Source organism: Halichoerus grypus, chromosome 6 (genome assembly GCF_964656455.1).
Source record: "Halichoerus grypus chromosome 6, mHalGry1.hap1.1, whole genome shotgun sequence".
Taxonomy (NCBI): domain Eukaryota; kingdom Metazoa; phylum Chordata; class Mammalia; order Carnivora; family Phocidae; genus Halichoerus; species Halichoerus grypus.
Window position 1 is genome coordinate 160,360,888 of NC_135717.1, and position 13,258 is coordinate 160,374,145.

Here is a 13,258-nt window from a genome sequence, read left to right on the forward strand (position 1 = left end):
TCTAGTCCCAATATTAAATTATCCCAATTTACTCAATTTGAGTGTTTCTTCTGTTTCCTCTGGGACCTGAGAGATACCAAAGATCTACCACAAAATCCATCAGGTAATTATTTAACCTCTCTGGGCTACAGTCTTCTCAGCTGAAAGGTCAGATCAATAGCTCACAAGGTAATGGTGAAGCTTAGATGGATTAATACATATAAAGCTTGGCCCATTAAAAAAAAAACCCCTCAATAAAATTAGACTCTTATCATCATCATTTTGTCTTTGAAAAAAAAAAGAAAGAAATGACAAAGCTAAGAGTAAAATTATATATATATATATATATAATATATATATATACATATACATATGTAAATGTGATTTAAAATGTTATCTCGGTAAGAGTTTTCACATAAGCATTTTCCAAAATCAGGAAAAATTTATGTGTGGCCAAGTGACCCCATTCTGGGGAGAGGAAAATGGGATCACAATGGCTCTGGTGCCCTTCCCAGTGGAAGGTAAGTAGCACATTCTTAGCGTTATGGATTGACTCATATTAACATCTTAGAGATGGGCTATAAATAGCTCTTCCACCTCCAATCACCCACCACTGATGAACACAATGAGAATAGGTCCTCAGAAGAACAACAAAGGCAGATTCTGCTCCTTCTTCCCCTTGGAAGAACACTACCTGCTGACCCATTCTGCAGGGAAAAAAAAAATATTCCCATGAGGAAAATCATTCTTTTTCCAAGGAAAGCTCTGGACCCAGAAACTCTATCTGAGGGGCTTACTTATTCTTTGTAGCCCAAAGCCAGTTCCACAATGTCTTCTGCTAACTTCAGTACTCCAGATCTATGTCACCCTAAAAAGGAAGAGACTAGCTGAGAAGGATCCATCCTAGGAATATGGCCCCATTTGTTCATTAAGTTTTTTTTTTTCTTTCCCGAAGAGAAGTTACAGGAGTGTCATAAAAGACAGGCAGCATGGCCCAGTTGACAAAGTTTGAGGTCTAAAGCCAGAGAGACCTGGGTTTAAATCCTATTTTGTTCAGTTATTGGCTGGATGATCTTGGGAAAGATTATCATCCTTTCTGAGCCAAAGGATCCTCCAGTAAAGTGAGGGATACTTCCTATTTTTGTGGGATTAAGTGAGAGAAGATATAAAGTGCCTAACATGGTGCCTGGCATACTCAATAAATAGTGGCTTTTGTTGGCAGGCGTAGTAGTGGTTTTTACTTGTTCTTTGTTAATGCCCTTGCTTGTCATGCAGAGTAACTCCAAAACATCTTGTAGACCCATAGGCCTTCAGTTAAAAGGGGACAAAAGATCCAGCAGCTACTTCAACATCCTCTCCTCCAGTCCCCACCCCCATGCCATAGAAAACTCTACAGAGCCAACTGAGCAGAATGTAAGGATCCTTCTGAGACTTCCAGCTGGCTTAAATCTGGACACATAATAAATAGTTTGCATTTATTAAAAGTTCACTTTATGTCAGACACTGCACTAAAACATCTATAAACATTTTCCAAAATTAACCCTCAGAATAATCTGTTGTAACTTCTACTGTTGCCCCCATTTTAGAGATTGTGAAACTAAGGTTCAAAAGGGTTATGTGACTTTCCCGAAGTCACACAGGCTCAGAATTTGACCCAGGGAGCCTGATCACAGAGCCCCCTTCCTAACCCATCTATTGTACTGCCTCAATATCTGGCTGAAAGGCGCAGCAAAACAGAGCCATAGGTTCCATATGCTGGGATGGCTATTTGAACTAAACTGGTGAGTTCATGCCCCAACTGCTTGATCTGGGGCATGCTACATCTATAAGTAGGTATCTTATAGACCAGAAATTCTCAACCATGGTGGAATATTAGAATCGCTTAGGGAGGTTTTCAAAAAGTACCAATATCTGGACCTCACTGAAAGTTTCTTATTTAATTACTCTGGGGTGGAGTCTGGGCGTGGAAATTTTTTAAAAATTCCCCAAGTAGTTCTAATGTGCAGCCAATGTTAAGAACCACTGGTGTAGACTCTCCTCGCCCTTGATGGGCACTCAATGGTGCCACTTAGTCATAGAGCTTCTTGGAGTCCCTTAGAGTTTGGGTTTGTTTATCTTGACATTTAGTTCAGAACTAATTAGCTGATCCTCATATGCTAGGCAATAATAAATTGTGTAAATTCTGACTTGGGACACCACTTTGCATAGAAATATGAGACTTCCCAAGGAGAACATTTTTCTCTATTACTAAGAGTAGTCAAGTTTCCTTTGGAAAATGGCAACATCCAAATCTTTCCCTACTAATCATGTATTACCAAAAAAATCGCCTTAAAATATTGCAAGAGAGCCAACACCATTCAGTAAATTACACCATGTAACTGGCTTAGGCCTCATCAGGCTTGCCCTCTTTGGCTTTGTTAAGGGAACAGCCACTTCCCTTTGCAATCCCCCTTCTGGGAATGGATTTCTTCATTTTTCCCTGAAAGGTCAGGACATCCCCCCTTTCCCTGAATCCCTCATCAAGTAGTGGAAGCTCAGGCTTTTGCTATCTTCTTGCACAGCTCCCTTGAGGATGAATTTTACTTCCAAATAAGAGATGTCTGCAATTTTAGATAGTTTACATTTGAAAAAGAGAGAACAATTTTATTTTGAATGAGGATACTTATAGTGAATCCTGTTAAGATATCTATCCAGCTTTTCCCTTCCCCTTTCCTACCAAGACATGATTTTTTTAAGATAGCACTCCCTTCTTCTGTGCACCCAGGTATGCTCAATATTCACTTGTGCTCCTATCCCACTTGCTCCTCCAAATGCATCTTTGTCTTTCTCCACTCTGACCTAGGGCATGGGTGCTTGACCTGGTGATGGGTGTGCATTCTGGCATCAATGGCTCCCTTGCACTGTGGCTTTCAGCAAGTGGTACAACAATAACATTGGGGCATTTATTCTGCTGGTATCTTCCATTGTTAAGTAGTTGCAGATTGACAGCATTTCTCTAGGAATGCAGAAAGATCCTCTTGGGCAACCCTCTCCATTCAATTCTTTGCATGAATGTTCTAGTAACAGCTCCCTACTCCTTGGTCTGAGGAGTAGTAATGGCTCCCGGTTGTTGCTAGCTCTTGGGTACCCTACCATTATTGAGTTCCTAACTTTGCCTAAAACTTTGAAAATAATCACTTTATTAAATTCTCCTATTTAAGAAAGGGGAACCCTCTTACACCGTTGGTGGGAGTGCATGCCGGTACAGCTACTCTGAAAAACAGTACGGAGGTTGCTCAAGAAGCTAAAAATAGAGCTACCCTAGGACCCAGCAATTGCATTACTAGGTATTTACCCCAAAGATACAAATGTAGTGATCCAAAGGGGCACCTGCACCCCAATGTTTATAGCAGAAATATCCACAATAGTCAAACTATGGAAAGAGCCCAGATGTCCATCAACAGATGAATGGATAAAGAAGATGTGGTATATATATATACAATGGAATATTACTCAGCCATCAGAAATGATGAAATCTTACCATTTACATCGACATGGATGGAACTGGAGGGTATTATGTCAAGCGAAATAAGTCAATAAGAAAAATACAATTATCATATGGTTTCACTCATATGAGGAATATAAGAAACAGTGCAGAAGATCACAGGGGAAAGGAGGGAAAACAGAATGGGAAGAAATCAGAGAGGGAGACAAACCAGGAGAGACTCTTAACTATGGAAAAGAGACTGAAGGTTGCTGGAGGAGAAGGGGGTGGGGGGGATGGGGTAAGTAGGTGATGGGCATTAAGGAGGGCACTTGATGTAATGAGCACTGAGTGTTATATGCAACTGATGAATTACTGAACTCTACATCTGAAACTAATGATGTTCTATGTGTTGGATAATTGAATTTAAATAAAAATAAATAAATTCTCCTACCTAACTAGTTTTAATATATCATCTGCTTCCTGCTGGGATCCAAATACATCATGTGACTCACATCCCCAGTTCCAAGGCCTGGCTCCTGATTAGTCTAGTCTAGTCCAGTCTAGTCGCAGTATCCCATTTGCCGGCAGTGATCATCTCAGACCCCAGCGTTAAGGCAATCAGTGCATGATATTCCCTTAAGAAATGTTTTAGATCCAGAGATGGGCACTTGACTTAAGTTGACCAATTATATGGAAAATACCTTAGTCCGTTCAGGCTACAATAACAAAATAGCACAGACTAGGCCGTTTATAAATAACATAATTTATTTTTCACAGTTCTGGAGGCTGAGAAGTTTAGGATCAAATCACCAGCTTGGTTGAGGTCTGGTGAAGTCCCTCTTCCTGGTTCATAGCTGGCATTTTCTCACTGTCTTCACATGGTGGGTGGGGAGAAGGATCTCTGTGAGGTCTCTTTTAAGAGGGCACTGATCCCATTCTTGTGGGCTCCACCCTTATGACCCAAGAAACTCCCAAGAAGTCCCAGGTCCTAATGCTATCATCTTTGGGGTGAGGGTTTCAACACATAAATTTTGGGGGGATACAAACATTCAGACCACAGCAGAAGGGAAGCACTTAGCTGTAGCTTCTGCCAGTAGCCATCCTGTGATGATGAGGAAAGTCACTATGAAGACAAAGCACACGCATAGGGCAGAGCCCAGAGAAATGGCACTGGAGTCCCAGTTATCACATGTATGGACTTACTGTTATGGGAAATAGAAAATTTCCTTAAAAGTTAAGCCAGTTTTAGTTGGGTTTTTTATTTTTGTCTTTCTGCAATTTGCTGGTGAAAGCACCATAACCAATATAGTTTTATCAGCATTTCTTTTATTTGTATAGCAGCCATAGTTTTTAAAGCATCTGTCATGTATTGTTCCATTTGATTTTTTTCAATAGCCATGTGAATGATTATAACAGTGATAGCTAAGGTAATAAGTAATAATAATAGCTATGTGCCACATACAATTCAAAGCACTTTATCTATAAATATTCATTTGGTTAAGCATCACAACAACTCTGTTCAGTAGGCACTATTATTATACCTATTACAGTTATTATTAGATGACAGAGGGCAGAGAGAAATAAAAAATATACATCAGGTACCCAGCTGTTAAATGGCGAGGTTGGACTTTGAACTCATGCAATCAAATTCCAGAGTCTGTGTTCTTTATCGCTATATTCTACCACATTGTGGATTGGAAAGGGTAGGTATTCTTTTTTTTTTTTCCTTAATTTTTTTATTGTTATGTTAATCCCCATACATTACATCATTAGTTTTAGATATAGTATTCCATGATTCATTGTTTGTGCATAACACCCAGTGCTCCATGCAGAACGTGCCCTCCTCAATATCCATCACCAGGCTAACCCATCCTCCCACCCCCCTCCCCTCTAGAACCCTCAGTTTGTTTTTCAGAGTCCATCGTCTCTCATGGTTCATGAAAGGGTAGGTATTCTTATGCTCATTTTTCGAGTGGAGCAACCACTGTTTGGAGAGCCAAAGAGATAGAAGACTCTGGACTCACATTAGATCTATTATCTATTTCTCCATTAGTTCTATTTCCACTATGACACATTTCCCACCCAGTCGGCTTCCCGTCCCTAGGGCCTTTCTAACAGTTTATGGAGCAATCAATGCAAGTGAGAATTCTTTACCCCTCCAAATTGTCCTTGAAGTGGAACTGGGACAATGTGTGAGGAGAGACTCCCTCTAGAGGCCACTAAAGATGGTTGCGGCCTACAGATGACACACACGGTATTCAAACATATTTCATACACTCCCTAAAACAATTTTATTAAAAAAATTAAAATTTTATAAAAAATTGTATACACCTTATATATTTTATTATCATCTGAAAATGTTTATCGTATGTTGCAAAGAATATAATTCCTGGTGCATTAAAATATTGACACTTAAAACTGTAGATCATTCTGTAGGTATCCAATGAAATCTGAATTCCATTGCAATTTGATATTCACCATAATCCATTCAAAATACATGAATAAGCACTTTGATAATCATTACAAATTTTATAATTTTATTTCTTACTATTTTCTTAAATCCTATTTCCATTCGAAACTGAATTTTATCCCAATGCAATATATTTTATTTCTAAAAGCAATTTATTGTTCTTTGCAACAAAAATACAAATATAAATTAAAAGTAAGTTTAAAAAAAATTCCTGTTACCATAAGGTCCTAAAGGTTAAAATATTTCTTTTGGACTTGGTAAAATTTACAAATATTATTAGTATACAATTTATGAATAATTATTTTTTTAAAGATTTTATTTATTTATTTGACAGAGAGAGACACAGCCAGAGAGGGAACACAAGCAGGGGGAGTGGGAAAAGGAGAAGCAGGCCTCCTGCCGAGCAGGGAGCCCGATGTGGGGCTCAATCCCAGGACCCTGGGATCATGACCTGAGCCAAAGGCAGACGCTTAATGACTGAGCCACCCAGGCGCCCCTTTATGAATAATTATTAGCCAAAAAAGTAAACTTCAATTGCAAATGTATTTATTAATTAGATATATATTTTTAAATCTCTATTAATTCATATAGGATTTATTTACAATGAGAATAAGATAGGAACTAATATTGATTCTACTTCTGTGGGTGATTTTTAATTTTTTATAGTTTTAGGTGCTGAGAAATCTTATTGACATAAATAGGCAAATGAGAATATAAGGTTTATTACAGTGATGTCACTTAATTCTTTGAATACCTTCAGATTATTTGCCAAGAGTATATAGTGATCTATCATCAGGAATTATTTTAATGAGCAATCCAGGTATTTGTTTTCTTCACAGCCCTTGTCACACAAAATAATTTTCTTTATTTCTTTATTTTGCATTGCCCTTCCTGCCCCCCTACCCATATACCAGGATGCAGGCTTCACCAAAATAGGAACTTTACTTCTATTCTTTGGAATAGTGTCTGGCACATAATAGGCAATTAACAAATATTTGTTGAACAAATGGCTGAGGCCACTGTTACTCCTCCTAAGGGAAAGTAATCTTAGTGATTTTGTTAGGACAAGGGGAATGAAAGAAGATTGGATGTGTAAGTAACTGAATTCTCCATGAGCTCAACTGCTGAGCTTCCTTCTTCCCCATGAATAGAAGTACACTGTTGTTTCAGTAGAACAGAGATTCTTCTTCCATCCTGAAATATGTAGCAGGAGCATCTCCCCACTTCTCCTATATCGCTGGCCCCAGGGACCTTGGCAACCATCCCTCTGTCCTCTCCTCAGCAGGATCTCTAATAGATCATCCAGTAGGGTGAATGACCATCTATGGTGTCCTTGGGTAATTTTAGTGTGTCTGGTGTCTCCATCAAACTTCGTTCATTCCCTAGTTGTGTGCAATATAAGAGGAAGCTTCTAGAAATCTCCAGTGATACCTTAGTTTACAGTTCCATGCCATTTGAAGGTCTACAAATTACATTTCCATATTTAATTTTTATTCTTTCCTCAGCTTTGTGAAGAGAGCAGGGCAGGTATTATCACCCCTTAATTTAATGATGAGAAAACTGGGGCCCAGGGAGATAGAGAAACATGCCCCATATCATAGGCAGGTGGCTGAGTATAGGTTTGAATACCTACTCTAGAAGTAGTATAGATTTGAATTTAAATCCAGCCTGCTTTACAAATTTACTAGAGTTAACAGTAGGAAAGTAACTTGACTTCTCTGTACTTCATTTAACTCAGTAAAATGGAACCATTAAGGACATTTGATGTCAGGAAGAAATTAATATGTTTACAGCCTTACCACTCAATAGTAACATTGCCTTTCTTGCCATGAGGAGGTATTATTATTCCCATTTTAAAGATGAGAAAACTGAGGCATAGCATGGCAGAATAGTATCACCAACAATGTGTGCTTTGGAGTCAAGCTGCCTGAGCCCAAGTCCTGGGTCCATTACAAACTAGCTAAATGATTTTAGGCAAGTTACTTAATACATGCCTGGCACAAGGTAAAAGTCAATATATGTCAACTAATATTAGGCAACTTTTCCAAGGCCATAAACAAACAGTGGCAGTACTAGTTTCAAAACTAGTCAGTCTGATTCTAGAGACCATGCTCTGAACCATAACACTATGTTATTTAGAGCCAGAAAGTTAGGAGATAAGAACATAAATGTGAAAGAGAGAGAGAAAGAAAGAAAAGGTTCATTGGCTAAGGTTTAAGAGATACAAAGTACAGGAAAGAGAAAGGAGAAAATTTTGTAGAATATCAGGATATTTTTCTGTAAGGAAATAAATGGAATTTTCCCTTAGATCCCCTTTCCAAAGATTCCAATAAAGAATTAAATTGCTCAAAAATGGTTCTCTGCCACAAAAGTGATGTTTCTTTAGAAAGCAATATTGTGATAAGATAGGCCACAAGACAGCACAGCTTTGTCAGGATTAAAATTTCTGAAAGAGTTCCAGCCATTCACTCTGGATAAGATCTCCATTTTGGGGGGCTTGGAGATATGGAGCAGAAATTTCTAAGGCATGTGCCACAGTGCATGTCCCCAGCAGCAATGTGACCTGCATACTGTGGATACTCATTCTATCCTGAGAATCAGTCAACTGGACAATCTAGATATCAACCCACTGAGAGTGTTTAGGCAGAAATCATGCTCCCTTCTCTGTCTCTATGTAGTTCCCTCTCAGTGCCATACTAATTGAACCCATTTTCCCTCTGGCAAACTGAGCCCAGGAAGTCCCACCTCTTCTTCCAAGATGGATAGGTCCCTGTCCACATTCTTGGCTTAGAGAAGAGAAATGGTCCCCTATTTTAAGCTAGTGTTAGGTGTTACCTCTGGCCACCTTCCAGGTGACTATGAATAGGCTTTGCACTGATCTATAACCTTAAAGTCTTCCAACAACCAGTACCCCCTTTGCCTCTGCTTTGCCTGTTCCAACAGCAACACCAATACCATCATATCTAACATGTAATGAGCAATTATTGTATTTGCTTGCTGAAACCAATTGTGGGTTCTGTAGAATGTTACCTCATCTTACCTCGGTTAGAGGATTATTGTCCTGTCAGATGTCTAGGATCTCTTTTTAGCTTTCAGAATTTATAATTTCAGTGCATACTATATGGTACCTTATGTTTCCTCTATCAAATATTGTTGTTATTACCAATAGGGAAAATAAGGGTCAACATTTCTTGGACTCTTACGATATGCTGTTGTATTAAGTACTTAATATACTTAGCATATTTAATCCCTAGAAAAAAACCTGTGAGGTATGTATGTGTATATGTATGTATGTATGTATTCTTATCCCCAATTTGCGAATAAGAAAACCAAAGTTTAGTGAGATTAAATGCCATTTCCAAAGGTTACATAGTTAGTGGTGGAGGAACCAGGATGAGAACCCAGCTTGTTTAAATCTGAACTGCCCACTCTACTATGTGGAATTGCTCTTTCCATGATACTCATGAATAGGAGGGTTCAATTTACCTTTGTCTATGTATTTGGGGTTAGAATTTTTTTGCATTTTGCAATGCATCATGTATACTAGCCTAAATCCACATTCAGATTTCTATTCTTTAAAAAAATAGAAGTTTATCTCTCAGATTCCTATGTGACAGTGACGATGGTATTTGCTTTCAGAGCAGTTGAAAAACCTACTTGGAATACTCTTTTGGAATTTTGGAGAGTATAAGTAGTAAGTCATAGAATGGAATTCAGATAAACAAGGACATTTCACTTTCAGGGAGATAATGGTCCAAACTGGGTCCATCCTTGGTTACCAGATGGTGGCAGTTGTCAAGATCTTGTATTTTCCTTGGAAACCAGGGAAAAGTAAGGAAGAGAAATGAAGATATCTGAATTAAGAGAGAACAAAAAACATTAAAATTAATAATTGCATAGTATATGGGCTTCTGAATGGCAATCTTGGAAGGAAATAATGCAGAAGCTTGTATGAGCAACAGATGCTGCCATCATCATCACAAAACACTATGTACCTCTGTCCTAGTTTGGGTTCTCCCAGAAGCAGACCCCGAGAAAAGGACTCTAGTGCAAATAGCTTAAGAACTGAAGTTAGAAAAGTAGGAAAGAAAAACAGAGAAGGAAAGGCAATAATTAAAGGAAGTGTTATCAAGCAGCTATTATTGTGGGCAACTGAACTTAATCCCAATCAGGAAACTCTGGGAGCCAGTGTCTTGATAGAAGACTGATGGGAGGTTATTAATTTCCAGACAGTTTTGGTCTTCCATAAGGGCAGACAAAGTGCCTTAGAATCAGATAAAATTTTCAGAAAGAGAAATGCAGCAACTGGCCACTGGAATTTACCCTTCTGTCCTGAAGTAGTAAGGGTAAAGAAATAGGTTGTGTCACTGATAGCATCTGAAGACAAATAGAAGCTAGCATGTATTGGGAGCCTGGGTGGCTCAGTCGTTAAGCGTCTGCCTTCGGCTCAGGTCATGATCTCAGGGTCTTGGGATCGAGTCCCACATCGGGCTCCCTGCTCTGCAAGAAGCCTGCTTCTCCCTCTCCCATTCCCCCTGCTTGTGTTCCTGCTCTCGCTATCTCTCTCTCTGTCAAATAAATAAATAAAATCTTAAAAAAAAAAAAAAGAAGCTAGCATGTATTGAGTACTCAGTACTTAGTACTACCATATAAACTGGGCATTATTATTGTTGACATTTTGTAGTTAACAAAAAGTAAAGGAGGGTAACATGATTGTTCATGTGCAAATATCCGGTAAATGGTAAAGCCAGGAGTTGAATCCAGGAGTTCTGAATCTTAAAACTCATCGCCTTATTCCGTGTAAGTAGGCAGACTATAGCTTCGTTCCTCAGTCTATTCCCAATTCTCCAGCTCTATCTCTTTTGCCCACGGTAAGTGGTAAGTTTTTTTGTTTTTGTTTTTGTTTTTGTTTATTTGTTTTGTTTAGTTTCGGAAAAGATCCAAGTTGCTCCTAACAGGTTTCCATTGTCCCTTGATTTACATTTTCTAGGCAGAGTTAGGGATAATAACTGCTGACACTTCACATTCTTCTAAGTTTTACAGGTTTATCTTAGTTAATGCTCTTACCTAATCTATGAAGTAGGTACTATTATATCCCCACATATGGGTAAGGGAGCAGAAGCAAAATGTGGTAAATAATGTGGTGAAACCATTGATTCAGTGAATAGGAAAACAGCGGTTCAGTCTGATTTCAATTCCCTTGCTTGATCACTATGTTCTTCTCTCCTTCATCAGAAAGTTCTAAAAGAAAAAAGTTTTGAGTAGACTGTGGTGCTTGGTAATTCCAGGAACTACCCTTAAAAGGAAACAATGTTAGTGAACATAGTAAATGCAGGAAAATAGTAGCACTTCATCTCTACTCAGTTTTGATTTACAAAGTCTTAATAGAAACATAGGATATTCCTCTATCTTCTGGATGAACCTGCACATCTATGAACTCTTGTTTTAAGGTATCAATAACCAGGCTGACAGTGGACTTAGAAATGTCATATTTATGTAAATTTCTAGCTGGGACAAAGCACCCTTGGCTTTGGGAACAGATCTGGATTCTAGATGGTGGATATTTGTTTCAAAGGACTAAAGGGAAAGATGGATCAGTAATTGACACCTTCACGTACTTGTTTATTTCTGATTTCAGAATATTTATTTCTTTGTTTATTTCTTTGTTACAGAAAATATTGAAATATGGGGCACCTGGGTGGCTCAGTTGGTTAAGCATCTGCCTTCGGCTCAGGTCGTGATCTCAGGGTCCTGGGATCAAGCCCCACGTCAGGATCCCCGCTCAGCGGGCAGCCTGCTTCTCCCTCTCCCTCTGCTCCTCTCTGTTGCTTGTGCTCTCTCTCACTTTCTCTCTACCTCACATAAATAAATAAAATCTTTTAAAAAAGAAAATATTGAAATAAAGAAAATAAAAACAGAAAAAAACAAAATTCAAATTATTTTTAATCATATCATTTCTCTTCTCTTTAAAACAGAATATAAGGTAAAGAATGAGAGTAGTCTCCAACCCCCATTCCAGCCCTAGTAGTAACCACTGTCAACATTCTGGTCCTCACCAGTCTTTTCTTTCTTCTGTGATTATAGAAATATACCTATAGGCCATGTACATACCTATATACCATTGACAGCTTTTTTAAAAAATAAAAATATGATCATGATTTTTTCACTTAACAATACCTCCTGGACTTCCTTGATAGTATTTACAGATTTACCTCATTTTGTTTTTTAATTCCTGCACAATATTTCATTATACAGATTATAATTTACCTAAACAATCTCTTACTGATAGATATTTGACTTGTTTCAAAATACTTGCTAATACAAAAATTGCTGCAAAGGTCATCTTAGTGTATCTTTTTACATTCTCCAGGTGGTGTCTTTTTAGATCATTCAGCATGAAAGATGTCAGATGGTTGGGGTTTTCCCCCTTTGAATTAACCAAGGTAAAGTCTAACTGAGTGGTTTTCTGATCCCAAACTCCCTTCCAGTAATACTTCTGCTTCTAATTCTAGTTTAGATGCCTACAACCAGTAACAATGATTTAAATTACGAATCCTTAAAGGCAATAGTGTGTCTGCATTCCCATCCCAATACTCAACCAAGAAGAAAACCTGGTAGTTACCTTCCCTCCTCCTTCCTGCATCTTCTCTCCCTCATCTCCTACCTCCACCTAGGTGTAGTCTTCCATCTTGACCATTGCCTCCAGGGCCAGCCCTGAATCTTTTTGGATTCACAGAGACCAAAGCCTTGGAAGCTGTTGCTCAGTTGAATTGAAATATGCTTTCCATGCCTACCCACCCCATCCCCCCCATGCCCCCACAAAAGGTCCATCTCCTTGAACAAAGGCTATATCTGTGAAATGTTTCTTCAGTCTTGGAGAAACAGGAAGGCTTTTTCTCCTTGCACTCTGCCTCTACATTTATGGTGGAAGCCAGCAGAGAAGACTAACTTGAAGCAGAATAATCTCACATTCTCTCTCCACTTTTCAGCAGAAGGCAAGAGCCCCCAGGCCTCAACCCCAGCCTAGCCCTGGTCACCCACCTTCCTCTCAACTCTTTCCACAGGAGATTGCTGGATCTGGAAAGGGGAGGTGGGGAGTGGGGAGACCACCCAGTGGTTGGTGAAGCAGGGACCCTGGAAAGGGGGAATATGAGTAAAGGCATTACATATCTTGCCAACCCCTCCCCCCCAAAGAGCCGGTTAGGAAGGACAAGAGTTGTGGTGTAGAGGGAAAAGCGGAGAGTGACTGAGCTTATCACCCTGGGAAATCTCAGCTCCACTGTGCAGAGTCTTCTGACACGTCTCTCTCACCTATCCCTCACTTGGAAGCGAAAATGGACCTA

The 13,258-nt window shown here is 39.0% G+C and overlaps 1 protein-coding gene across 2 annotated transcripts in view; it reads left to right on the forward strand.

Annotated features, from left to right (window-relative positions):
• LOC144382410 (uncharacterized) overlaps positions 1–13,258 on the forward strand; it is a 162,715-nt gene that overhangs the window by 139,867 nt on the left and 9,590 nt on the right. Inside the window, exon 3 of one of the 2 annotated variants that reach the window (XR_013449325.1) lies at positions 11,588–12,144. The exons of the other annotated variant lie outside the window; for it this stretch is intronic. The gene's annotated coding sequence lies outside the window, so the exon portion shown is untranslated. Of the gene's footprint in view, positions 1–11,587; positions 12,145–13,258 lie in introns of those variants that run through there. 2 annotated transcript variants of the gene reach the window in all.